This window comes from Lepisma saccharinum, chromosome 3 (assembly GCF_977018435.1).
Source record: "Lepisma saccharinum chromosome 3, izLepSacc3.1, whole genome shotgun sequence".
Lineage (NCBI taxonomy): Eukaryota > Metazoa > Arthropoda > Insecta > Zygentoma > Lepismatidae > Lepisma > Lepisma saccharinum.
In genome coordinates this window covers 116276105-116303743 of record NC_139231.1, presented here as the reverse complement: position 1 = coordinate 116303743, position 27639 = coordinate 116276105, and the positions used below count along the sequence as shown (strand labels likewise).

Here is a 27639-nt window from a genome sequence, read left to right as displayed (position 1 = left end):
CCCAGCGTCGAATAACATGGGTACCTGGGGGAAACCCTGGGGGGTAAAGGCGGTCAGGGGCGTGATGCTGATCACATCACCCCCACTCACGACCGGATCAAGAAAGTGTGGGGCGTTACCCCCACACCCCCTATACGCCTTCATGGCGTGGTGCTAAGCACAGGGGAACACTTTACCTTTTTTTTACCAGATTAATGCACTTATGCATTCTGTGCTGCAATTTGTTTGCAGTCATCTGGTACGATGATTTGAATGATTTGTCCTGAGTCTCGCACCACTGAATGACCGCCATCGTCCGTGTGGAAGTGACATCCTCGAAGTGAATTTTTCATAGCAGGAAAGATATGAAAATCTGACGGGGCAGGTCGGGGGAATAAGGTGGATGGGGAAATGCCGTGAAGCCACACTCGACCAAAGCAACCTGTGCAGTGAGGCCTTGCCGACAAAGGTACCGAATCACGGCCCTGTCGGATACTCTCTTCTGACACTTCATTCATTTTCAACCTGACAAAAAATTGAAGAAAACATGTGAATTTCATTTCGCACAGTGTGTCCTAAAACTCAAACCTTACATCCTCCAAAATTTTACTACCTAACATCCATCACTCCTTCCATGTGGGTCTCAAAACTTTTCACTGTCCCCTCGTATATTAAAACACAAGTTGCGTTAGTAAAAGAAGACGTTACATAGATATATAAATTCTTTACCATCCATCCAGTTTTGGTAGGATGGTGCTAAAATAAAATTAAGATGTATATTGTTTCTGCAAAGTGAAATAGCAGAGTAGTTAGTTCTAAGTTCATGATGCTGCGCCCGTAGAATAACTTTGGATAATGCATATGGAATATCAAATTGTGCATTAACTAATTTGCAAATAAAGTTGTAATCCTGAGCATTTCTTCTCTCTAAAAGGCTTCCAATATTAGGATAAATTTATCTAACAAATGTATAATAATCATCTCACAGTCGAAACCATGTGTTTAATAGGTGGAAAATCCACATGGTTTGAACGAATTACATCTGATGTGTACAGTGGGATCCATGAGTATTATCGTGCAAATTGTCCATGACTATTTTCATTAAAATTTCTCTTACATCCTATATGTTTTTAAGCGATGGATTTTTATGTATGATGTTGCAGAAGTTGTCAACAGCTTGTTTTGAGTTTTCTTTTAATTCTTGAAGCTCTTATTAGGTAAAATAAAGTGCGTGAACATAGTGATGGACAATTTGCAGGGTAATACTCATGGATCCCACTGTACGAGCAAAGTGTAATATTTGCAATATGGTTATAAGGTGCAACGGTGTTGCAGATATTTTGTCGCGAAACATGGCCTATCACAGGTGACGTTGCATGTAAACACAGTCTCACTGTGGGCTGGAATGCCGGCCTGGGAATGGGTATTTTTTTGTGAGTGTCCCTTCTTTTTCTTTTGTATGCGGCCCTGATGGACCAAAATATGTAGGGGAAGGTGGGGTAAGATCGGGTTGTGGGGTGAAACCGGGTACCTTGGTTCGGGCGTCATTAGTTCTCTTCTCTAGCGGACAGATTGTGAACTACACTCCACTAGTCAAGAAGAAGAAGTGGCCATATTGGCGTGTTGTTGCTGTTGAATTCACGGCGTCTGTTTAGGTGAATTTGTTTTACGATGTCATCTCTCTAATGTTCTTTTGTTTTTAAACCATACTTATTCAATAGTCATTACAGTTATAAAACACTCTTTAGTCCAGCTTATTATATGTTTACTAAGGATTTATACCCTAGCAAACAATACGGATTTAGTCCAATTGAAGCGTGGTTCTGTCTCGTTTTTGTAACCTCTGCACTCGGGGTAAGACCGGTTACTTCGAGCGGGGCAAGACCGGGCACTACCCATCATTGCCTCATTATTTAAGACTAAATTAAATTTTATGTAATGATGTATTTTCTAACTCAGAACAAGGAGAAGGGTGGATCCAATGTGGAAAGTGTCTTGGCTGGGCCCACGAAAGCTGTAGTGGAGCGGAAGGAAGAAGACAACTTTACTTGTGATTTCTGTAACTAATATTCTTGAATTGTTCAGCTAAGGTACAGCGCCTTGAATAACGTAGTGTGGAAAACGACCCAAGAAACTGGTTCCCCGAGACGATGACAAGTAGATGGCAGTGCGATCGACACAGCGGCTAATTTTGTTATGAAAGTAATGCGGCTTAGTTAGTTTTTGGAATATATTGTGTAGATTTGTTTCTCTAGAAAGGCGGTAAGTGAATTGATGGAAACAGTTATATTTGTGGAGTGATTTGCAGTCACGAAATGGCATTAATTTACACAGAAAAGTAACATAAATACGTTTTATGTGCAACGCAACACGAGCATCAACATATCGCATGTGAGGCTGGACGTCAAACGTTGGATTGTGTACACAAGTTTATTTTTGTATACTAATAAAATTGAAATAGTGTCATGAAGGAGAAAAAATGTTTCGTGGCGTACATATTATGAAGTCATTTTCCAGAAATGCAGATATTCGAAAGAATTTAATTTCATATTCCATGGAGTTCAAATAGCCGATTAGGCTGTATCTTGTCATCTCTATCAACAAATTGCTTTACATTCGTGTCGATTGGTAAGTAGAACTTTGGTGTTAAGGACTGTGCATTTTTACTCGTGACTTGGCTGTAAAATGTCTACCTTGTACTTGATGAAAATAAACCGCAAATTAATTAAATTAATTAATAATAAAATTAATTAATTAATTAATTAAAATAAACGAGTATTGTCTGTGTGAATTTCCATAAAAATAATATTTGTGACAATGACAATATTAATGAACCTTTCAGGATAATGCATACACAATACTAATTCTCGCAGCAATTGTCATGTTACGTGTTACAATCCATACCTATGTTTTCTTCCGTATTGTTAATAAAAAACTCAAGGACAGGTCATGATCGACGGTTCATAATATTCTTTAATATTTTCGCGACTACTGTACCAAATATCATAACAATTTTCTGATGCAAAGAAATGTTACAAGGAAAAGAATCAGACGTTGCAGCAAAAACCCCATTTACCATTATAAGCAGTCGAACACCAAGCCCCGGTGTCAACACCAGCGCCTCTAGCGGATCATTTTCGAGTGGAACCAGCGTGAGAGAGCAAAACCATGCCGTTTTCCACACTACGTTATTCTAGGCGCTGTAGCTAAGGCATGGACCAACTTGTCATAGGTATAAAATAAAAATCCACTGAAAATCTCGTTTTTATATTTTCCCATAAAGTTAACATATGCACCCGGTCTTATCCCACTAGTGGGGTAAGACCGGGTGATTTGACTTCTTTCAGAAAACAATCATTGATAAAAAAGTAGTGCAACTATGACTTTTCAGGAATGATATATAGTGTACTCAGTTGAACAATGCATATTTTACTTAAATCTGACAAACTCTAGATCGAATAGTTTAGCTCCAGCACGCCCTCGAGTGTTAGCTAGTTACCCGGTCTTACCCATGGGCGTCCGGAAAGGGGGGCAAGGTGGGGCCGTGCCCCCCACCCTGGAAAATGAAAGTCAACCAAAAAATTTGTATTTCACACATATAATTTCATTTTAGCCACAATAATATGTGTTAATTATTGCATGAACACCATAAATTCAAATTTGAGCAATGTTTTATAGGGAACAACACTATTTTTGGGGAAAATTTGCCTTCTTTTGACCCCCCTGGAAAAAAAAATACCTTCCTTGCCCCTCCCTGGGAAAAATCCTGCGGACGTCCATGGTCTTACCCCACTTTCCCCTACTGTGTTGGCCTGATGTACCAAAATGTGCTTGCCTGTTGGGCCAAGATGAGTCTGCTTATTTTGTACGATGTACGCCAAAGAAAATGATATTACTTACTGCGTGTCGCTTTAGCATGAACCCATGCCTCTGGAGTGGAGGACCATATTGATGATTCGACTCGGATGATTGCGAAATGACACTCAATGATAATAAACGAAGCTGCATTGATTAAAACAAAATATTAAATGTATGTACAAACTTGATGCAATGCAACGCGATGGAAGGAATGAAATCACCGCACACACTCGGCCATATTGTCTCGCCAACTGTCTGAGCGTGGCGAAGTCGCCGTGGCGTCTGACTACCAAGCGAGGGACCCGGGTTCGATCCCCGGCGGGGGAGTACCTGCTCAATCGGCTCCAGCGCCCACCCAGCGTCGTATAAAGTGGGTACGTGGAGGAAACTCTGAGGGGTAAAGGCGGCCAGGGGCGACGCCTTCATGGCGTGGGCACAGGGGAGCACTACTTTTTTTACTGTCTGAGCGTCACTCCTGGGTTTGAGAGTGCGCATGAAAAGCAAAACTGAAAGTTCCTGACATCTATTGTTAACAATATCAAACATGTTAATTATGATCCGAGACACCCTTCATCAATTTCATCATATCATCACTCATCACCATCGTTGCGATGTAGCCAAAAGTGGCGAGGAGTGGTTAGCAAATCGCGCTACGACTGCAGGGGCCGGGTTTGAATCCCGGCCTTAGCATGGATGTTATTTGCGAGTGTCTCATCATCAATTTCATTATATCATATTCGCGATTAGCCTAAAGTTGCAGAAATGCGAAGTAAAATAAACCAAACCAATCAATAGCCAGAAGTGGCAGAAAAGCAACGCCAAATAACAAAAATAAAATACAGATTGACACAGATGTGTTTTCCCTCGAGTTGCACCAAGATACTAGACTCCATTGTCTTGTAATCAAAGGGTTCAGGGTTCGATTGAAGGAAGAGCCCATTTCACAGTGGTTCTCTTTCCACTTTAAACTGTAGGTTCAGTTTGGATTTGCCTCTCTGAGCGTATAATGAGCTCAATAAGAACATCTTTGACAGCAACATAGCAGGGTATGGTATATGGATGTTAACACATCTCTGGAAGAATTCTGATGCAAAATCAGACACCATCAGCACTGTGAAAACAACATTACAATTTGCATTTACTTGGCAGCGAATCTCCAAAATCCTTCGACACGTGGGCAGGTGAAGTGAGGAGGATTCGAAAATCTCAGCCTGGCAAAGATGTCACGCCGACAAAAAGGCCGCACCTGCCCGCTGGAATGTTACTAGGCCTGATCAATCGGAAGATATTGGCAATTTTTATGCATAGGCATGTCCCGTGTCGACGTAGTGCAGATGCTCGTGGATAAATTGGCATCTGCCTCGCTTGAAAATTATCCGCTCCGAATTTCCTAGCTTCTGGGAAAATTTTCGTTTCTTAAATGATGGCGATAGCTCTTTCCATGTAACTAGGGCGTCTCGGTGAAATTTCAGATAATTGGGTACAATCCCCCCTCCCTCCCCCTTGCAGTTTGACAACCTAACACAGCTGTTGTCTTTGGATCGAAGTGGAAAGTGTTATTTCTATTAATGAGAACAGCACGTCTCCCCTTTCGAAATCGATTCTAAAGGCATAAGAGGTGTTTCATTTCAAAACCATCGCCGCAATCACAGGTAGGCAGAAAAACTGTACATAATAACCATAATAAAAATTAATAATAAGTTAATCAAAGAAACGATCCCCCCATTTTGGTGTGGAGATATATAGAATTGGTATACAATTTTGTCCCCCAAAAAAATTGCCATGACGCGCTTGCGTCCCCTCTGTGGGCACCCCTGGTTCGGAACCCACTTTCAAGTCTAGGTCTTGTCTCCATCAGTCGAACAGAATATAAAGCGGACTTAAAAGAAAAGTAAAAAAATATTTGCTTTTATTGGTTAATCTTGCAGCTCAAGGTCAAACATTCGGTTCAAATCAACACACAGTTAATAAGACTATATAATTGTTATTTTTGCTGTGAAATACCATGGGGCGGAGAAAAACCTCACGAAAGTAGACTAACGTTCAGTTTCATATCGCGTGTTGCATAAAACCTCAGGTTGCACGATCTAATCTGATATGCATGGCACCAAATGTCTGACTGCAGTTCTAACGACCTTTATCTTGACTCAATGTAAATCTGTATTAATTATACGTTCATTATCTTCTGATCAGTTGAATTGTTATCCTCAAATCTCAACTTTCCTGGAAGATACACAAAATCCAATGTCGACCTTACAACTAGCCCTGACACTGGTAACTTAGTTTGTCTACCAAACAGAAAGAAATGTTTCTTTGGAATGACCTCCCAAATACCAGTGTACACACTATAAAGTTTCGTATTGCAATGAAACAATACGCAACTTGGACCGAATTTAAATTGTGTGTGTGTATGTGTGTGTAAAAGTGCTCGCCTGTACTTTGCACCACGCCATGAAGGCATATAGGGGTGTGTGGAGGTAGGGCCACACTTTCTGGATCCCGGCCGAAGGTGGGGGTGATGTGATCAGCACCACGCCTTTACCCCCAGAGTTTCCTCCATGTACCCATTTTATACGACGCTGGGTGGACGCCGGAGCAGCTTCAACAGGTGGAAAAAATCCCGGTTCTCTCCCGTCGGGGATCGAACCCGGGTCTCTCGCATGGTAGTCAGACGCCATAACGATTTTTTGAAAGGAATTCCCCTATGCGGTAGTATCCCCCAAACAAACACAAACATCCATGTCCTAACCGGGATTCGAACCTGGGACCCCTGGCGTCGTATCGCTCTGAGATAATCACTCGTCAACGGAGGCCGACTACGACTGAGCTACCGCGGTTTACGTATTTATATTGATCCGGAAAAAGGTTCCTGGACCGTATTTAAATTGATCTGGAAAAAAGGTTCCTTGACCAAATTAAAATACTTTAAGCACAAAAAGGAACTTTAGGATCCAGAACCCACTTCCACTCGCTGATTTTCTCTCCTGGACCGGAATTAAATTTATTTAAAATTTCTGGACCTTTAACAACTCTGCCAAATACTTGATCGTGACCAAATATTTGTATAAATTGGCAACGAAGATATATTTGTTCTATTCACATGTGCAAATGTTCAGTAATTCTGAATTTTAGTAGGGTTAAATCTTATGTTGAGACCTTTATGATCCAGGGATTAGTTGAATGCGCTCCGAAACCAGAAATTAAAGATTCGAATCGTAAGGTTTTCCATCATATCCATCATTGTATTATATTTTGACAGGGTGAACGCTACAATTTTCATTTGTTCTCTTAGCAAAACGTTGTTTTCGGCAAATCATTTCCAAGCTTGAGGTGATCATTTTGAAGCCATATTTTTAATCAGTGTAATACCAAATTTTGGAAATATTTTGACCCATATATTACAATACAAGATTCCCAATATTGTTCTGGTTGATGAACATGTTGTTTAACACGTAACACGCTTATGTTATGTAGCGAGACCTGTTGATGCTAACAAACAGTTTTCTGCGAAGTAGTATTGAAGAAAATGCACGAGGAATGTTCACGCAGCAGTCTTGCTGCTTCCTCATGGTTTGCTTCATAAGCGGTCAGTAGGACCGCTGAGCAAGTACTTTTCTTAATCCTCCCGCAATCGAAAGATCTTGAATAACAGCAGTCGGTCGGAATGTGTGGCACATTCTTCACCTATATTGCCAACTTCCCCTTTCCCCTTCAACGCACAATTCTGTTGACCAGAATATGAGCCTAATGGCATATGTATCTAAGAATCGTTGTTGTTTTTACTATCTAGTATTATTGTTCCTATGAAATCCTAATAATATATCTTGAATATCCTTAATTTTGTCTTGTTTTATTATATATATATATATATATATATATATATATATATATATATATATATATATATATATTTATATACATACATACAGGGTGTCATTTTAATGGCGCCCACGAACCACAGATTCATGTAGAGGACATCAAAACAAACAACTTTTCTCAGTAACATTTTTCACGTTGGTGCGTCAATTCGACGCTACAGCCGTTCAAAAAAGACCGTTTTGCCGCCTGGATGCTGGCAACCCAACACAACATTTGATCGTATCTGTGACGTCATTTCCTGCGGCGAAACAGCTCACGGTAGGGTTTCAAGGATCACACAAATTTTGTGAAAAATGACAAACTACCAACTACATTATTAGCTGTAAAACGAAGCGAGAAACGCGTCCAGTAAACCGAACATCATAGCCTACCAGCCAGAAGTTCAGCAGTCATCTCAGAAGAAGGGGGAAGTAAACCAACGATATGAGAAATGGTAAAAAACGTATTCAAAATGAAGTGTCATTATCGGATTTTAACTCGGCCTACATGTCAAATATCATCAACAATAAATTGTATTGTACTTGCAACTTACATTTGGCTGTTTACGCCCAGCTACATGTCAATTATATTTGCAAATCTGGTTGCAAGGTTGTTATCTACAGGTTTGTGTCCAGATGCCTTGTGGTACTTTGTGCTGATAACGGAAGTATCCGAGGTTCACGTTGTTACATTACGGCTAAAACACGTACAACCACAGTAACAATCTAATGATGAATCAATAGCGAATATACTGCCCGGTTCAGAGTTGCAAACTATTACATGTGTATCAGGTGCGTAGATAAACACAGTCGTCGGAGAGTTTGTTTTACTACTATTTATATCCCTGTATTCTCAACCATTTTTGTCACTTGCCTCATAATGCCCTGAATATGCATTACATTATGTGTTGCTTACCTTTGGAATTTTGTGTTCTTTCATTTATATTTTGTCATCTGTTCAGTGTGTCACAGACAACTAGTATCAGAAGGACGAAGTGGATAGACTAAATTGTAGATACCAACTTGGTAACTAGATTTGCAAATATTTGATATGTAAGCTAAGACAAAATTCGAAATGACTACTTCCACTTGAAATCTATTTTCTTTCTACCATATTTCGTATCGTTTGTTTACTTCCTGTTAGGTTACAGAACGTGTTTTCTCGTTTTGTTTTACGGTACGTAATGTGGCTGATTGTAGCTATGTCATTTTTCACAGAATATGTGTTTTCCTGGCAACCCTGGAACGCATCGCTTCACGACGGGATATGACGTCACAAATGCAATCAAATGTTGTGTGTGGTTGCCAGCATTCAGGCGGCAAAACGGGCTTTTTCGAACGACTGTAGCGCCGAAATGATGCACCAACGAGAAAAATGTTACTGAGAAAAGTTGTTTGTTTTGATGTCCTCTATACGTTTCCGTGGTCCGTGGGCGCCATTAAAATGACACCCTGTATATATAAACATAAATGTGGCCTTAGCTTCATTGTTTCAGACTGACGACTCGCTTCGAAACTGCTACTCAAAATACAAAATACACGTTACAAGTGCTTTTTTTCTGGTGGTACGCAACGGTACGCCGTACCTGTAACTTTCTGTAGGTGAGATTAAAACTAACTATATTTTATTAAAACGAAAGATGTGTGTGTGTCAGTGACGTATACTGAGTCCAAGATCTGGGCTATATCACTATGTCACGTGGTCGTAGGCTATGAATAGAAATAAGTTTAACAACTCCTAAGAAATCAGGTTGCCAACTCATAGGAAATCAGGTTGCCAACTCATAGGAAATCAGGTTGCCAACTCATAGGAAATCAGGTTGCCAACTCCAGAATCACCATCATCATTTACAATTTCTAATCGATTTTCCTCCTGCATTTTACTCTTTAGACATCAGGCTTCGCAGATAGCCTAACTAGCCTAGAATATACGCTCCTGGTGTGTGTGTAACTACAAACATATAACACAATATTTTGAGTAATTCTTATAAAGAACAGAATAACAATGGTAAATCAAATTGAAGAGTACTGGAACCTTTCCTCCCATAAAACAAAAGCACTGCACGTCATACATACAAACTCTTACAAGCCGCTCTGGGTACTATAGCCTTAACAATTATCGTTTTGTCTCGAAAGACAAAACCTATTTCAACACGGAGTCATCCCTGAAAAGACTGAACAATAGTTAACATATGGACTTGGTAACTTGTTTTCTAGTTAAGAGGATAAAGATTGGAGCTAGTAAATTACTCAATAAATATTGTTTAGTTCGAATTTAACATTACCTGAAGACAAGCAACTCTTGTACTGTAAGTAATAAATATTTATGATAGACTGAAAAGGAAGAGGTTTTGCAGTACTTCCAAGTAGCGTAGATAAGTCAAAGTGTTCTACCCAGAAACATTATAGGAGAAGAATAGTTATTGCACAGTTCGCAAGGTTATTCATCACAAATGATGTTAATATAAGCATCGACTAAGCTGTTAGATTTTTTACTTTCTTTGTATATTCCACGTTTATTTCCTTAACGACCTTTTGTCTCGTCAAGGTAATCGCTTTACGCTGATAGGTGTGTGTTATCCAGGATAAGAAACTTGGCCCTGAATGACTTATATGCCTCGCATGTGTTGCATGTAAAAAGTTCCCCACACGCGTCGACTTCTCCTTGGAGAAGTTGATCAAACATGTCTAGTGGAAAAGAGTAGAGCCCCTGTGTTCAGTTCACAAGTCTTACCGTTCGCGTAGAATCGTAAAAATGACTTGTGCAAAATTTCACAGCTATTGTAGGCACTGAATTCCCAAAATATCAAACGGATTGGATATCTAATAATTCTCTAAATGTTAGTGACCATAGATCTTTATTAGCACGAATGTTATTTAGACATTATCAATTGTTTAATGCGTCTAATATTTATATTTATTCTAACACTACGTTTCGAGAGAGCGCCTCTTCTCTATACTCTGTCTCGGTAATCTCTGGAGCAAGCGAACGAAAACAAGTCTCTGCGCAAGTAGTGACGCGAGACGGCTCCACCAATGAACACGTGCGAGGGGATGGTATTGCGTGGACGGAGGAAATCGACTGCCTTCCCAGCAGCGTGTACCATTTCGCTCTGCCCACTCGATCCCTACCCCTTTATCTGTCTCTATGCGCGGCCTTGCTCCAGAGATACCCAAGACAGAGTGGGAATAGAGAAGTGTTGGGCGATATATCGTGATGATATATCGCGATATTGAAAAATTATCGTCCAGGCGATATCAACTAGACGATATAACCTCACGATGTTTTGGCGATATATATCGTGTCGACGATATCTCCTCACGATATTTTGGCAATATATATATCGTGTCGACGATATATCCTCACGATATTTTGGCAATATATATCGTGTCGAGGATATATCCTCACGATATTTTGGCAATATATATCGTGTCGAGGATATATCCTCACGATATTTTGGCGATATATATCGTGTCGACGATATCTCCTCACGATATTTTGGCGATATATATCGTGTCGACGATATCTCCTCACGTTATTTCGGCGATATTTATCGTGTCGACGATATGTCCTCACGATATTTTGGCAATATATATCGTGTCGAGGATATAACCACACGATGTTTTGGCGATATATATCGTGTCGACGATATATCCTCACGATATTTTGGCGATATATATCGTGTCGACGATATATCCTCACGATATTTTGGCGATATATATCGTGTCGACGATATCTCCTCACGTTATTTCGGCGATATTTATCATGCCCATGATATATCCTCACGATATTTTGCGATATATATCGTGTCGACGATATATCCTCACGCTATTTTGTCAATATATATCGTGTCGAGGATATATCCTCACGATATTTTGGCAATATATATATCGTGTTGACGATATATCCTCACGATATTTTGGCAATATATATATCGTGTTGACGATATATCCTCACGATATTTTGGCAATATATAGCGTGTCGACGATATATCGTCACGTTATTTGACGATATATATCGTGCAGACGATATACCACCGACATCACGATATGGAAAAAATTGTATCGTCTCTGACGATATTTTCTGGACGATATATCGCGATATCAAATTCCCGATATCGTCCAACCCTAGAATAGAGACTACAACAGCCGTGTGGCCAAACGTATTAAGTTGTCGCCTCCCGAATTCGCCACCCAAAATTCTTGGTTCGAGTCCTGGCCTGGGTGTTTTATTTGTGCGTGTACCGTCATCAATTTCATAATAATCACACACCCTCATTATCGCGATTAGCCAAAAGTGTCAGAAAAGTTACGTAAAATAACAAAAATACAAAATGCAGACAGAACTGTGATTTTTACTACAAATCCGGTGTGGTGATCGACTACTCACGCATTCTGTAATGCGATACTGCTTAAATTACCCAGGAGTTACTCTGCCTGTGTATAATTTGATTCTGAGGTTTTTTAAAGCTCACCTTAATAACAGAAAGGCTAATCGGGACTGAACCTACAGTCTAAAGTGGGATCCGAACCACTGTGCAATGTGCCTCCACCGGATATCGAACCCGGGACACCTTGATTACAAGGCGACAACGTTACCATCACGTCATCGGGCGTGCAATGATGATGACGGATGATGAACTGATGATTTCGAAGCAAAATTAACCACAATGAGATCATCCTGACCGGCCAGGAACTATGGTTTCACAACGCGTTACGCTAACCACTATGCTGCGTAGGTCAAATGCTACACCATGGAGAAGTTCACAGTTTCAACTATATATTTCTGGACAGAAAGAAACTCCATTTTCCTTTCAATCTTGTCGAATAAGGAACTGACACGTGTACACAGCTTGAGAGTGTCACCCCATGGAGTTGGTAGATGAGGAATTCGTTTGATTTTGAACAAAAAATTTCAAGTTGTCTCATTTGATTATGGTGCGGAAGCACAAACAACATGGCAATCCTGAAAACATAGTTCTAGGTTTGGGAAGGAATGGAATCTTTTCCAGGAAAAAAAAATGTTGGTTTATCTCTGTCCACGAGTTTACCATGTGTTCACTTTCTGTGCAATTCTGAACCGTGAGTGTAGTACCACAATATCTCATTGCTTGTGTGCTTCCCAACATGCTACACATTACGGTGGGAAAATCGTGCAGCGGAAGCTGATTATTAAACGTTACATGTTTACCTTGTTCGGACCGCTGGTTTTTCAGCCAAGCGTAAGAAAAGCAGATGCCACAGGAATTACGGATAATTTTACGTTCTTCAGGCCTCAAGAGCTAATTAAAAGCGCACGTGAACCAGCGCCAGAAACAAATGACTCGCTCTAGCTCCATAGGCGCTGACTCCATGGGGCATGGGGGGCTCGAGGCCCCCCCCCCCATGTTAACGATGTGAGAGCAGAGCCCCCATAATTTGCTTAAGAGGATCTAATGTATTACTTTGTTTCTCTTGTAAAGTTTACTCTGAATTGTGCCACATGAACTTAACTTTAAATACACATTTGAAATGTTCTATACCACCAACGTTGGGATGCTGAGACCGCTAAACCATAAACTTTGGGGGGGTATGACCAGAGACAGCAAAACACACGACTTATTACTATGTACTAACGTAAGTATATAATTATGAGTATTGTTAACATTTTTACTAAAGAGTTTCAAAAGACACATGAACTAGGGTAGTGGGTGGGACGTTCGGGCTACAAATGGCTCTCACATGACACTCAGAACGAGATCGTTGATATATTAGGGAGATCTGTTCTGCGCTCCGTGGTAGCAGATATTAAAAGTAGGGAATGTGAACAATTGACATTCTGCATTCGAACTGTGAATGAAAATTTTGTTATTTTTGAGGAATTCATGTGCTTTTACGAGATTCCGAACACTGAGGCCAAAACTTAAAAAAAGTGAGGGAGTGGGTCATTCATTAATTTATTTCAGTGATCAGAGCCCCTACAATAATTTTGACAAGTCGGCGCCCCTGTCTAGCTCCCCCTGCCTCCCCACTCTGGTGCCATCACTGCAATTAAACGTAAGAGCAACTATTCTGTGTCTGTTGTGAAAACGAAGCCAATGAAAACAAATACAAGTGACTTCTGAGAAATCTTATTTGTTATTACAGTGGCAACTTTTTTAGAAATCATACGCTTAGAAATGTAGTGATAGTCACACCGTTCAACGATGAAGCTGTGGAACCTTGTTTTATTAGCTGTACAACTATGAGCACTTGTATATATTGTATCACACGGATTTTGTTCACATTAACTTCGTTATTTTGGTGGATGGAGAATAGCCATATTATGCCAGAAGCTTATATTGCATTTCCGATTTATTCATTGTGGTTCCCCAGCATTTCGGAGGGCGGGGGGGGGGGGGGGTCTCTACCCTTACTCAAGCAGTCCACTCGCCTGAATACCGGGCAAAGAAAGCTGTCTGTGAGGCAACCAAGGCCAACGAGGCTCTGGCGCTGGGTCCTCGGCCAGGATAATTCTTTGTGGGGTTGTGTTGTACTGCGTTTGTCCTTGTGTGTCCTGAGGGCCCATATACAGCCTCAACTTTTAATACGTAAGGAGATTTTTATCCTGGAAGCAATATAGATTTAGTTCTTGTTAAGTATTGCATGAATGAATTTGTTTTAAAAATTGAGTTAGGAAGTTTTTAATAGACACACCTTATTTCCTTGTTTTCTTGTCCTCAATTTTGTTTTAGCTAAGGGGCTATCAATCAATCAGCATGGAAATTTCTATCTATTTATTTCGATTACGTTTCGCCCTTTAAAAAAGGCGATTTTTTTGTTATTCTGAGCCGCTTTTCTATTAAGGTTGATCAAGATGACAAGGATGTGTGATCAAATGAAACTGTTGAAGGGACAAACGCACAGGAACCTATGTAGGCATTTACAAAGTTTGAGCTCCAATTAATAAATTGTCTCCGCTTAAAGGGAAGTCCAAGAGGTTTGTGCAGAAGTAGCTGTGATACTGACTTTTGGTAGGCTACATGGAATTTGTGCCTTGTTCCACCTTCTATTAAAGGGTGAATCGCAGTCATTAAATACGAAGAAACTTCCACGTTTTGTCCGGTATTTAAACTAGTGGCATATTTAAAGTGTGTGTGTGTGGGGTAGGGGTGGGTGCTGCCACCTCTAAAATGCTGTGGAATCACAGCATATAGAAATCGCTATTACGCTACAGATAGAACATGGCTACTACGTTCCATTCCGGTTACGGCGTGCAGCACACACACAAACGTAGTGCATCCCAGTACAACACCGCCAAACTACAGAACATATAAAAAACACTAAAACATAAACTTTTTGGTAACGTTTTGCTCGTTGACGCCTCGTTTCGACGCTAAGAACCCTCGAAAATAATCGTCCAGGTTTATATCTATGCAAACATTCTTTGAACGTTTTCATTGTTTTTTATTATTGTTGCCATTATATATACATAGTTGATACCATGATATAAAATTTACCTACTTAGTATACGGGATTATTCAAGTAAATGAATAAAATAGTAAAGCCCATATGAGACACGGCATGGTTTAAAAAAATGTTAAGGCTCGCCATGCTTCATATGTTTCAAGTAAAGCGGAGATACAAGTTTGATCACGTGGAAAGAACAAAAGGACCATGCAATGCCAAATGGCCCGAAGGTGATTCACCCACGCACATTTCAAAGCTCTGCTTGCGTAACGCGCACAACACACGTGCGTGTGTCTCTGCAGGATAGTTTCCATGGCGATCTTTTAAATTGTTACCACGCAACGGATTGAACAGAAGTTGGAACGACGGACCTTTAGGTGGGTAGGTGGTCATCAGAACAAGTATTAAAAACGTGAACATGTGACGCACACACACCTCCTTTCCCAAGACCACTACAATAGGCTAAAACCGCACAAATAAGAATCAGGCTGCTATACATAAGTACTTCACTCTGTGCCACTGCGCGTATCACACGTTCACATGTTTATACTTGTTTGTTTGCAGTATTCTGGGCCAAACGTAGCATTATCGGCTACCAATGAGGCTCGTACGAGTGTACAGACTGAACGGCGCACGATACATTGAAAATTCAAGCACTTTAGATTGAAATTAATCTATTTTCAGCAACTTTGCCCTCTTCGCATTTTTCGGTATATGCACTAATAACGGAGTTACCTATGGGACCGGACATTTGAATCACCCTGTATTTCTAACAACGGGAAATTTAAACATCAGATTCATGCACGTTAATTCAACCAATATTATGTATATTTCATTTCTGTTATACTTTTGTTTTTGAATTGTAGGAATTTGACTACCAAATTTTATCATGCATTACCTTAACATACCCTACATTACCCTAGCCTAAGCTAGATCTAACGTAACTTCGGATCCCATTGGCGTCCCATTTTAAAATTTTGAACAGTTATTGGGTAATATTGTATATATAACACATATTTTTTAAATATAAATTAAAAACCTGTTTTTGAGAAAATTGCTACCAAATTTTGTTTACAGCACCTTCAATTGTTTTTTTTTAACCTGACATAGACATGGTATATCTAGTGCTAAAGAGCCCTTCAAGACCTTTCCAACGCCGTTTGAATCACTTCTACACGTGCCCTGATTGCCAAAATATTGAAATTTAAAGTTAACAAGATGGAAAAAATGACGAGAATCACACAGTTTGCAACACTGTAATTTCAGAAATACAAAAGATATGGATCTGCAACTTTGCATATTTTCCTACCTCAAGTGGCCCTTTCAGTACGCCAACTTTCAAATTAATCAAAATATGCGAGGTTGAAAAATGCCTCTTCATTGGATGATTGATTTCACATGGAATGGCCCAGCATATTTATCACCGTTGGTCCAGCATTAGAATGATTATTTTTTCTTTAGCACTTTCAGCATTGTTCTTTCACCAACCCATTCCAACACAGTTTCAATTCTTACTTTGTGTATTCAATTCGTACTTTCCATTCTTCGCCATTGTCACATTTCTTAAGCTTTACCTCACATTTAGCTTTCTGCGCCATACAAGGCTACATTTTAATTTTTTTGTACGAGATTATGTCGATCAGCTCGGAGGATCAGAATACTGACTGACTGATTTGGTGTTTTAAGTCCACTTTTTGTAGGACTGGACCTACAATTTAAGTGGGATCCGAACCACTATGTACCTCCACCGGGTATCGAACCCGGGACCCCTTGGATCACGAATACAAAATAAGGTCTTGAATACGTTCAGTATTTAACATTCACATAAAATAAGCCAAATAATACTTGAAAGAATACCAAAAGAGCGCAGTTTACAATGGGAAACATAGTAATTACATAATTGTCGTGAAATATTGTTATTCTTGTAGTGTTACGCAATTTAGGATGTCAGCACCATGAATCGGAACTAACAAGCTTGTTCGGCACGTATGGAAAATTCCACTAAAAATACCAGGATGCACTTTAACAAATTGGAGAAGAAAGGAAGAATAAACACATTTACCTTTACCGAAAGCCTTACAGTAAAATGGCGTCGAATGACATGGATACCTGGGGGAAGCCCTGGGGGGTAAAGGCGGTTACGGGCGTGATGCTGATCACATCACCCCCACTCACGACCGGATCAAGAAAGTGTGGGGCGATACCCCTACACCCCCTATACGCCTTCATGACGTGGTGCTAAGCACAGGGGAGCACTTTACCTTTTTTTTTTGTTTTTACATAAACATAAATTGAGAGTATTTGAAAATAAGATCCTTAGGAAAATCTTTGGACCTAAAAGGGATGAGGAGACAGGTGAGTGGAGAAGGTTACATAATTTAGAACTACATAATTTGTATTCACGTCCAGATATTATTAGAATAATTAAATCAAGAAGACTTAGGTGCGCAGGCCATGTGGCACGAATTGGAGAGAAAGAGGAGTTTACAGGATTCTTGTTGGGAAACCTGATGGTAAGAGACCTGTAGGAAGGCCAAGACGAAGATGGAGGGACAATGTTGAGATGGACCTAAGGGAAATCTGTAGGGATGGAAAAGAGTATATAGAACTTGCTCAAGATAGGGAAAGATGGAAGGCCTGTGTTGCTGCAGCCATGAACCTTCGGGTTTAAGAAGGCTAGGGAGTTAGTTAGTTAGTTACCTTTTACCTTACAGTAAAATTTTATTATCTCTGAACGTCTTTAATCTGATATTTATATCTGGTCGATAATGTTGTGGCACATTGATGACTTTTTTTTTTTAGCATGTAATGTTAATTGGACATTAATCATTGCCTAGTGCTATTTTTTAGAACACTACGTTTCGAGAGTGCACCTCCTCTTGTCTTCAAGTGAACAACTTAATGTCTTTTTGCCGATGATGGGTATCGATTGATTTCCTTTATTTTACTTCGCTTTTTGTGCCAGTTTTGGCTAATTTGTGAAGATGGGGATGAGTGATGATATGATGAAATTGATGAATGGACACTCACAAATATCCATGCCCAGGCCAGGATTCGAACCCGGGACCCCTGGCGTCGTGACGCGATGTGCTAACCACTTCGCCACGGGGCCGGCAATTACTCTACGAAAGTGTGTTGTCACGTACCTGGGTATAATGTCAGTTTTACATAAACGTACCAATACTATGTGCACGATAAAGGGTGCCCATTCCCCCCAAGGCTGTGGACGCATCCCCCCCAAAGTTGTTCATCAAAATCCCCCGCAAAAGAAATGTGTATCACACCCCCCCCCCCACACACACACAAATATAGTTTGGATAAACACGCAGTAATTGATTTTTGTTTGAATGTGGATAATTTGATTTAATTTTTTAAAATAAATTTATCGAAACTTTTCTTAAGCTTTAGACATCGAAAACTGACAGTATTTTACGATAATCCAGTCAGTCGTAGCACAGGAACACATAAAAGCGAAGCCTGAAATCATCCAACACTAAACTGAAATCCGCATGTCGGAAGTTCCGAGCCGACTCTGAACTACCAAAAAAGAAAAAAAAAGAACCAGACATTGTTTACCACTGGCCGAGATGCCAAAACTCGAAAGACTCAAGACATTCGAAGTCTTTCGTTGCAGTTCAAACTAAAAGAGTACAGAAAGTAAAAACACGGCTCACTTTCGTATTTGCTAACATAAAACGAACAAAATTGCTCAGGCTCACGCCTTTGTTAGCGCACTGAACCTCATTCTTAACAGTTCGTCTGCTTGACTAAGCTTGTATTAATGCGAACAGCACGCCCCCCTTTCCAAATGGATTCTAAAGGCATAACAGGTGATGTTTCATTTCAACTCCCATCACCGCGATCACCTACAGGTAGGTAGAAAAATTGTACATATTAACGATAACTAATAATCAATAACAAGTTAATCAAACTAAATGATTTTTGTATGAAAATATATAGAATTGGTAGCTAAACTATAAAATTTTGCCCCACCGAAAAAAAAATCTCATAAATACCCCTAGTGGGCACCCCTGTGCACGAGCACCACAATCGAGGAAAAAGAGGGGCACTTCCCCCCATAAACCATAACAATGTACGAGTATTATGTATATCCGTTATATTGATATGGTACACGCTATTGTCCTCCTCCATAATTCAAAGCTAACTTTTTAAAAAGAATATTCGATGCTCCTGCATATGTTAAAATCTCATGAAAATATAACTCAGTACGTTATCACACTTCAAGTAATGGTGGACGGTAAAGTTGCTAAATTTCATAGTTAAAAAACGATAAAAAATAAGATATTTTGTAAACTACTTGTGATGTTTTTGAGAAAGCACGAGAAGAAATATCTTCTGGGAAATTCCATCAATTCAAATGGAAAAGGAGGTGTTCGTTTTACTGTAGCAGTAGGATACGAAGAATAAGTATTCTCTATCCACTGCAGGAATGAAGCTTATGGAAACAAACCCACGTGGCTTCTGAAAAGTAGTTCCTTTCCTGTGTGCTAATTCTGGTGTTTTGCCCATGAATATATTGGTTGTAACTGTACAGTGGGATCCATGAGTATTACCGTGCAAATTCTCCATGACTATGTTCATGAATTTTTATCTTACATCCAATGTGTTTTTAAGCGATGGATTTTGATGTATGCTGGTGCAGAAGTTGTCAACAGCAGAAGTTGTCAACAGCTTGTTTTGAGTTTTATTTTAATTCTTGAAGCTCTTGTTGGGTCAAATAAAGAGCACGAACATGGTGATGGACAATTTGCACTCATGGATCCCACTGTACATCTCATAATACAAGGTACACATCTTCTACATATGTTCTTATAGAGGGCAGAGAATGGTAAGCTCTTACCATAACTAAACCAGGAACAAAAAAGTTCAGCATTTCCCTCTCATCCTACATCATGAGTAGGAATTGCTTTGTTTTCACAAACCAGTTTTTGTAACGCTGCAGTCGGGTACAAGGTCAACCTGTTGGGTAGTTTGTATATGTCGTTGACGCCAACAGTTTGTGAAACGATGCTTTACTTCCGATGACAATCGACTCCTTATGGGTCCTTAATATAAAACTATTGGCAGGAGACCTGGTCAGTGTTATTGGCTACCAGGTAATTGGACACTATTAGAAGACAAGCACATTGTTGTGACATACCGAAGTATCGTTTGCTTCAATGAAATGATTTCAGAAAAAAATGTACATGGGTAATATGGTTTGCTCATATGCGGACAACACGTCTTAAAAGGTCAATGTGCAAGAAAATGTGGGCTCAGCGGGGAAGTAATAACATGAAAGTAACATGTATAAAAGAAAATAAAAAAATTGGCAACTGCGAAAATGAAGGATTTGCAATATATTTGAACGCATCATGAGATTAGAACATAGTTTCACTTTCTGTTGTTGGTACACAGAAGGCACATTGATGCAAGAAATATGGACACAACTAAGTTAAAATTCTATGCGGGAAATTTTGATATGAATTAACGTGACGTCATTGGGTACCAGAGAGATGTAAAAAACGCAGATGTCCAGGACAACTAGAACACCTCGTCATGCGTGCCCAAGGGGCGGTGGTGGTGGGGGTTATAACCCCCCCTTTTGGCCCAGTATTCCTAAAAAAAAGAACGTCAAAGTTAGGAAAATATGACAAAATGAGGGCTAACTACCAAGAAAAAAACATGCATACCCCCCACCTTTGAAAATACTGGGAACGCCACTGTCGTCATGTATTCACCGTGGAGATGATTTATTTTCCATTTTTTTCTTTACTGTTAGAACAGCACCGAGCATCGGACGACTTTCGAGAATCTAACTAGGAACAAGCCAAAGACGAGAGCAATTTACTAACTAGCTACCAGGTTGATCCTGTAACTTCGTAACGAGCTAAGTAACTAATGCTCAAGCCTTCTTAAGCCCGAAGGTGTATGGCTGCAGCAACATAAGCCTTCCATCAGTCCCTATCCTGGGCAAGATCAATCCAAGTGTTTCCATTTCGTAACGAGGTAATACTCGTATGGTCGAGACACGTGAAAAAAATTAGCAAGGTTTCAACACAAGTGCATGAAAACACTTGAAAGGGAGACTTCGGATGTGAATCTCTCTTATTTCTGTTTCTCGCTTTTTCTCTCCCCAAAGGAAATTCTTGTTTCATCCTCCTTTTCTTCTTGTTCTCAGTTTTCCACTTTATCTCTCGATCAGTCTCTCTCTTTCGATCTGTTCTTCCACTTTTTCTCTCGCTCTATTTCTCTTCGTTCTTCCTCTTTCTCTCCCGTTCTCTCTTTTATATTTCTACCTTACTTTATCAATCTCTTTTGCTCTATCTTTTTCTGCCATCATTTTCTTTCTCATTTTTTCTCATTCCTCTCTATCTACCCATTTCTTTCTCCCCTTTCCCTATCTCTTTTTCTGGCTTCCTTTTCTTTTCTCGTCATTTCCCTTTTTCTGTTTCTCTCTTTCAAACTTTCTCTCTCTCTTTCTCTCTGCGGGAAATCCCTATTTTATCTATTTCCTTTCCTCGTATCTTTCTTGGTAAACATATTTTAAACCTTCCTTTCATTACAATAGCCATCTTTGTTTCTTGCAGACTTATTTCCTCGCGTACACGTCTTCACAAATTCACATTATTGGCTACATATGTAACTTGTAATCAAGGGGTCCCGGGTTCGATACCCGGTGGAGGTACAAGTGGTTCGGATCCCACTTTAAACTGTAGGTCCAGTCCCGATTAGCCTTACTGTGCATAAAGTGGACTTAAAACACCAAATCAACCAAAATCAACATCATACATTTTTATGAAAAACTTGTGTATAAGTGTTTATGACGGAGCTAACAGCCGCCTCTCTTCGTTAAAAGTCATAACCCGCCTTCCTCAACGTAGGCGCGGATCCACGAGGAGGGCGATAGGGGCGATTGCCCCTCCCAACTGCCAGGAACTTGGATATATTATGCTTAATATTTTTGAAGACTCAAATGTTCCTTCTTTTATCACCAAGTTTAACATACTCGACAATATTTTTTTGAAGTATGATGTACTTGTAAATCCACTTTCGACTCATGATAGGCGAATCGGAACTGGACCTACAGTTTAAATTTGTATCCGAACAACTCTGCAATATGCCTCAAAGCGTCTCTGATACCCCTAGAGAGAATAGGGTTTTGTTTTCTTTGTTTATTCACTTCATTCCTTGTATCTGTTCATTCAGTTTACTGTGACAATGGGAGGAATTATGATACATTAACGACATACAATAATTACCGTTTATCCCAGCCAGAGGTCCAGGGTTCGAATCCCAGACAGGGATTTGTTCTTTGTGAGTATCCTCTCATCAGTTTCATATATCATCACTCATCCATATCGTTGAGATTAGCCAAAAGTGGCAGAAAAAATACGCTAAATAACAAAAATAAAATGAAATCAAACCATCTATTCCAACCCTGAAACTTTATTTTTGTAAAATAACTCTGTAATCTCTAAAATATGGATGATAATGTGGTTCCTGTTTACAGTAGGATGTATTGTTTATATAAACCAGTGCAATTGTGGTCAGGTACCCGAATGAAATTCGCCCCTCCCAACTATAACTGCTGGATCCGCCACTGCCTCAACGTTGGGTTGAAGATCATAGTTCAGTTATGTTCTTTTCACGTTCTCACCAGCCTAACAATGTGCGCATGCGCTGTTCAGCACCATCAATCAATACAGTCTCAGATTAAGATATCCTCCCCCCAGTGTCGTACCCAACGACATTTACAAGGGCGCAAACATTTGCTCTGACTTTTAAAGTGAAAAGCGAGAAGGAAAGAAAGTCTGAAATGACGTCACGGTTAATGGACAGCAAACAATTTCCGTAATGGATCTGCCTTCACCCTTGACGAACATTTCGATTAATTCAAACCATTGAAAAAACTTTATAAATATTTGTTCCCCGATTTTGCTTTATAAACGCGTTATTAGAAAGTACTATGAGGTGGCACGAATTAACCAGTTTACTCTTGAAAAGACTAGAATTTCATTTTCTTGGCCTGGGACCTACTCATTACTATTTTAAACTGCTGTTAACAAATATGAAACCATAATATGCCCTTTTTCAAAAGTTATGTTTGGAATTTTCAATAACTGTGTAAAACTTCTACATGCAATTGTTATTGTTGCAAACCAAACGGCACGTAAGTCGTTGTGATATGTGTTACGTTGTTGTAAGCCATCCACAGTTATTTTATGTAGATATTATCTACATTCTGCAGATATTACCGGCACTTTGAGTTCTTCCATGGAAAATTTTCAACAATTTATGGATAGGAGCATTTGAACTTTATCCTTCATTCGTTATTGTCGCGATTACCCTAGACTCTATTCAGCTTTGGGGTTCACTCAGCTTTTCATCAAAGAGTGAATATTGGGATGTAGCCTATATGTGAGTGTCCATATAAAGGTATTACACCACCGAGACAGAGAATATGCGGAGTCTTACCTAGACACAATTGGACAACTATTGTGCTCTGTTTTTGATATTTTTCGCTCCTTTTTCCGTTTCTTATGATAATAACGACGATGAGAATGAATGATAAGCTGGTCTTAGTGGCAAAGTGGTTCTAGGTTCAAACCCTGTGTATGTGTTAGAAGTGCATCTTTCATCCTTTTCGTCACGATTATTCCAAGATGTAGAAAACGGCGTAAAACAACCGAAAAAGAGAGATCGATGAGGAATAACACCCGCAAAGAATCGCCCAGCTTTACACGGGAGTCGATCCCAGGGCCTCTTGTTTCGTACCGAGACTACTACTCCAGATCGGTCATTGGGTGTAAGGGTGACCCTTTCTCAAAGACACCCAAATATCAATCTCACTTCCAAGTAGTATCTACACCCTGGATTGAATTTGGATACTAACGAGGGTTTGACGTCTGACCCATGATTAGTATAATCCTCTATGGCAGTGGTTCTCAAACTGTGGTACGCGTTCCCTCAAGGGTACATGAGCGACTTGAAGGGGGTACGCGATTAGCTCAGAAGAGAAATGTCGAGAATACCCACACGACAACCTTTTTGCTGCAGGTGTGTAGAGTAGACTTCATTGTTTAAGACTTCATAGCCTTAACACTCAACAGGAAAATAAGGCTGATTTTGTCACTGACACTCTTATGTTTGTTTCATGTGTTTTGAAATAAAATACCCGTTCGAAATCTATAATAGACTAAATTTGGAACCGAATCTCCGCTTGAAAGTTTCAAGTGCAGAACCAGACATCAAGAAACTGTGTCAGGCTATGTATGCGCATCCTTCTTACTAGAAACTCTGAGGATTAACAATAAAAAACCTCCAAAATTGTGCTTCAAAGCTTGTTTACAAACTTATTTTTGTTCTTTACTTTTTTCAATAACTCTGGGAAAATATATGAAACTAAAAATTTTGTATTTCTTAACATACATGTGTTTCACATTTTTATTTTTGTAACTAATCATAATGATTGTAAACGTAGGAACACCCAATAAAATAATAAACGTAGGATTCTAATGCTTATTTGTTTACCATCTTTCCACATACAGCCCGAATTGCCATTTTGCTCTCTTGCAGACACACGCCTCCAAAATGGTCCATCAATCAGGTAGCCCAAAAAATCCTCTAAAACCACTATTCGGAGAAAACCTATGGTGGAGGTACATTAGACGTTTAGTTGCGACTAAAGGGCACAATGAGAAAAAAATATTGAGGCCCGCTGATCTATGGGACTTGTATGCTGTCCATATGTGTTTATGACTTTCCCTTCATCTACGTATCTTATCAACATTTGTCTTCAGCCAAAAGTGACAGAAACGCGAAGTAAATTAAATTATATCATTCATCCTTTCATTAAAGGCCGGACAATTGCGATGGCGGACAATTGCGATGAACACAGAAGTGAAAAGGCGGGTGGACAATTGCGATGACATTTTAAATCTTCTATCAAATTGAAGGGTAACTTAACACCCCGTACAATACCTCTTACAAGAGAATTATGTGAAATATTGATATTTTCGGATGGGAATTTGGTTCAATCAAGTTTTTGAGCATGGGCTAGAGCCAACAGACCACCTTTTGAAGTCACCAGTTTCCTCGTATGTGCGAATACACTTCCCAACTCTCTCGTCGATTTTAATGTCACGTTTCTTCATTTCCTGACCTTCCCGATTAAGTTCCATCCGCATGTACTTCATGTTGGTGTCTTCTGCTTGGCTCTTGAGGCAGGCCAGAACATTATGAATTTTTGGACGCGGTCTTCCAAGCCACCTATTTATTTTGTTGTTCCAACCTTCTACAGCATTATTAGTTCTGTGGCGCCTTTGGTTAGGTTAGGTTAGGTCCTGATTGTCCTACCATTAATTTGTAAAATGATCTTCACCGTCAAAATCATCGCAATTGTCCGTGATTTTGGCTTCATCGCAATTGTCCGCCATCGCAATTGTCCTAGATTCATTTTGAACACCTTTGCATCTGACGATCGAATGGCCTGCTTCAGTAGATCGTTATCGCCCGAGAACGCTACAAATCGACATCCGGTTGTGTTGAGTCAAGTATAGGTAATACAAACTTCAAACTTCCGGAGCGGATAAGCTTACAAAATCGAAAGTCTGCCGTGCGGAAACATTATCGCAATCTGCGTAGAGATCTCTGCCCTTTGAGGTTGCTATCGTAGCATTTCTCCGATGTTAACAGCTAGCTAATTAATTTAAGCTTCTCACGCATCACTTGCAATGAGATAGAGCATCCGTTGCTCTTATGAAACTCTCTCGCTTTTCTCGCATGATTCTTTTTTTTTTAGTTACTAATTGTGCAAAGTTGAGTAAAGGCTGCAGTCTGGAAGCGAAAATCGTCTGCTACCGCTGCCGTATGGTCACGGTTGAAATTAGTACCACAACACTTTTTCTTCTTCTACCTAACCTAAGCTCACACAAATTACGTCAGGTTAGCGGTCGGCCAATCGGATTGCTTAAAACTGTTGTGGTAGCAATCGCTACGTATGGGGTCACATTGAATCCATTTTCGGCTGAACTTTTACACTGCAGTTTCGACTGAGGGAGGGGGGAGGGGGCAATAGCTTATTTACCTCGTTTGTCCCATGATGAAACGACGGTAAGAGGTAAATTTAACCATTGAAACGAAATCCAAATCTATACGCTAGTGCTGCAATATGCAGATGGGGGAAAATATCAGAAGCTGAACACTCGAAATCGAGTGTACAAATGCGCATTTTCTGATGTAAGATGTGTTGTCCTTTAAAAACTGTAAACCCATGTAATAGCTTCAGATAAATTGAATATACTGACGGTAGCTACTTATGATACAAAACTTGAAATAAAAAGTATTGCCCGTTGTTTAAAACGAGCAATCAGATTTTTTTGTTACAATATAAACACAACATGTAATACAAATAATACACCCTACAATGTAATTGGTTGAAGTTTTGTATATCACTCTATGATTTTCTTGAGCCGCGGTCTATATACATTTAATCAGTGGTCCATGGCGCTAGTGACTGCCCCGCATCTTCTTTTCCACAAGCGATGGTAAACATTCTTACCTAGGGATTAATATGTGCATATTGCAACACTATCGTTCCGTCCTTCGCGTGGCTTGACATTCAAGCGATGCATTCACTTTACCGCCAACAGTCATTCGACACAAAATGTGAAGCATAACCATGGCCGGGCAGGACCGACGGACGTTTGACAATGAGATCAGTGACGCCAACTTACATGGGCCTTTAGGACACGTCCGCACCCAATAATTTGCCTCATATTTTATTATATTTTAGAAATAAAATCCCCGAGTAAAACAAACGGTTTCATAATAACACGCTGAAAGAATTCTCAAAACTTAATTACTGTTTATAATAATTTCTTAGATCTCCAATTTCCTGCTTGTCACATGCTTTACTCTGTCCGTGGTCATATTGTTATTGCGAAAGTAAGGGAGGACAAGGACTTACGATATGTGTTGTGCGTTGAACAAATGTATACAACAAATCTCTGAGTCCAGCTCACCCTTTTCAAAAGTTGGTACCCCTGGATGTGGTCACATTGTGTCAAGAAAATCCCCATTATGGTGGAAAAAGTTTGATGTGCAGAAAGTATCGAAATGACCTACGAAACTTTTAGTGTTGGAAAACTTTGTATTAAAGATAAATATTGCAGAAGGTGAACGGAGCGGGTTAATGAGATTTTGGAAGAATTTTTATTATTTGTGCGTATTTTTAATAACGAAAAGCTAATTTTAAATTACGGATTCCTGATTTTCGATTAATCTGATAGTTTTGATTAATACGTCACTAATGGTTTACATTGTAAAAATTGCGCTGGTGCCACGTATGGAAAAAGCAAAGCGAGAGAGTGACACACGACGCTGGTTCCTGCTGCGTGGCAAAGTCAACCGGGCTGCGTTGCCTAGATGAGCGTCAGACCGACTTCTCTCCGGGGCACTTTGATGTCATCCCTGACCTTTCGAGCAAATGCTGTCAGTTTGTATCAAATGAATT

General features: G+C 39.8%; 1 protein-coding gene across 1 annotated transcript in view; it reads right to left on the bottom strand.

Annotated features, from left to right (window-relative positions):
• The window catches only part of LOC145985339 (protein THEM6-like), a 52471-nt gene that overhangs the window by 8204 nt on the left and 16628 nt on the right, over nucleotides 1-27639 (bottom strand). The gene's annotated exons all lie outside the window — the stretch shown is intronic.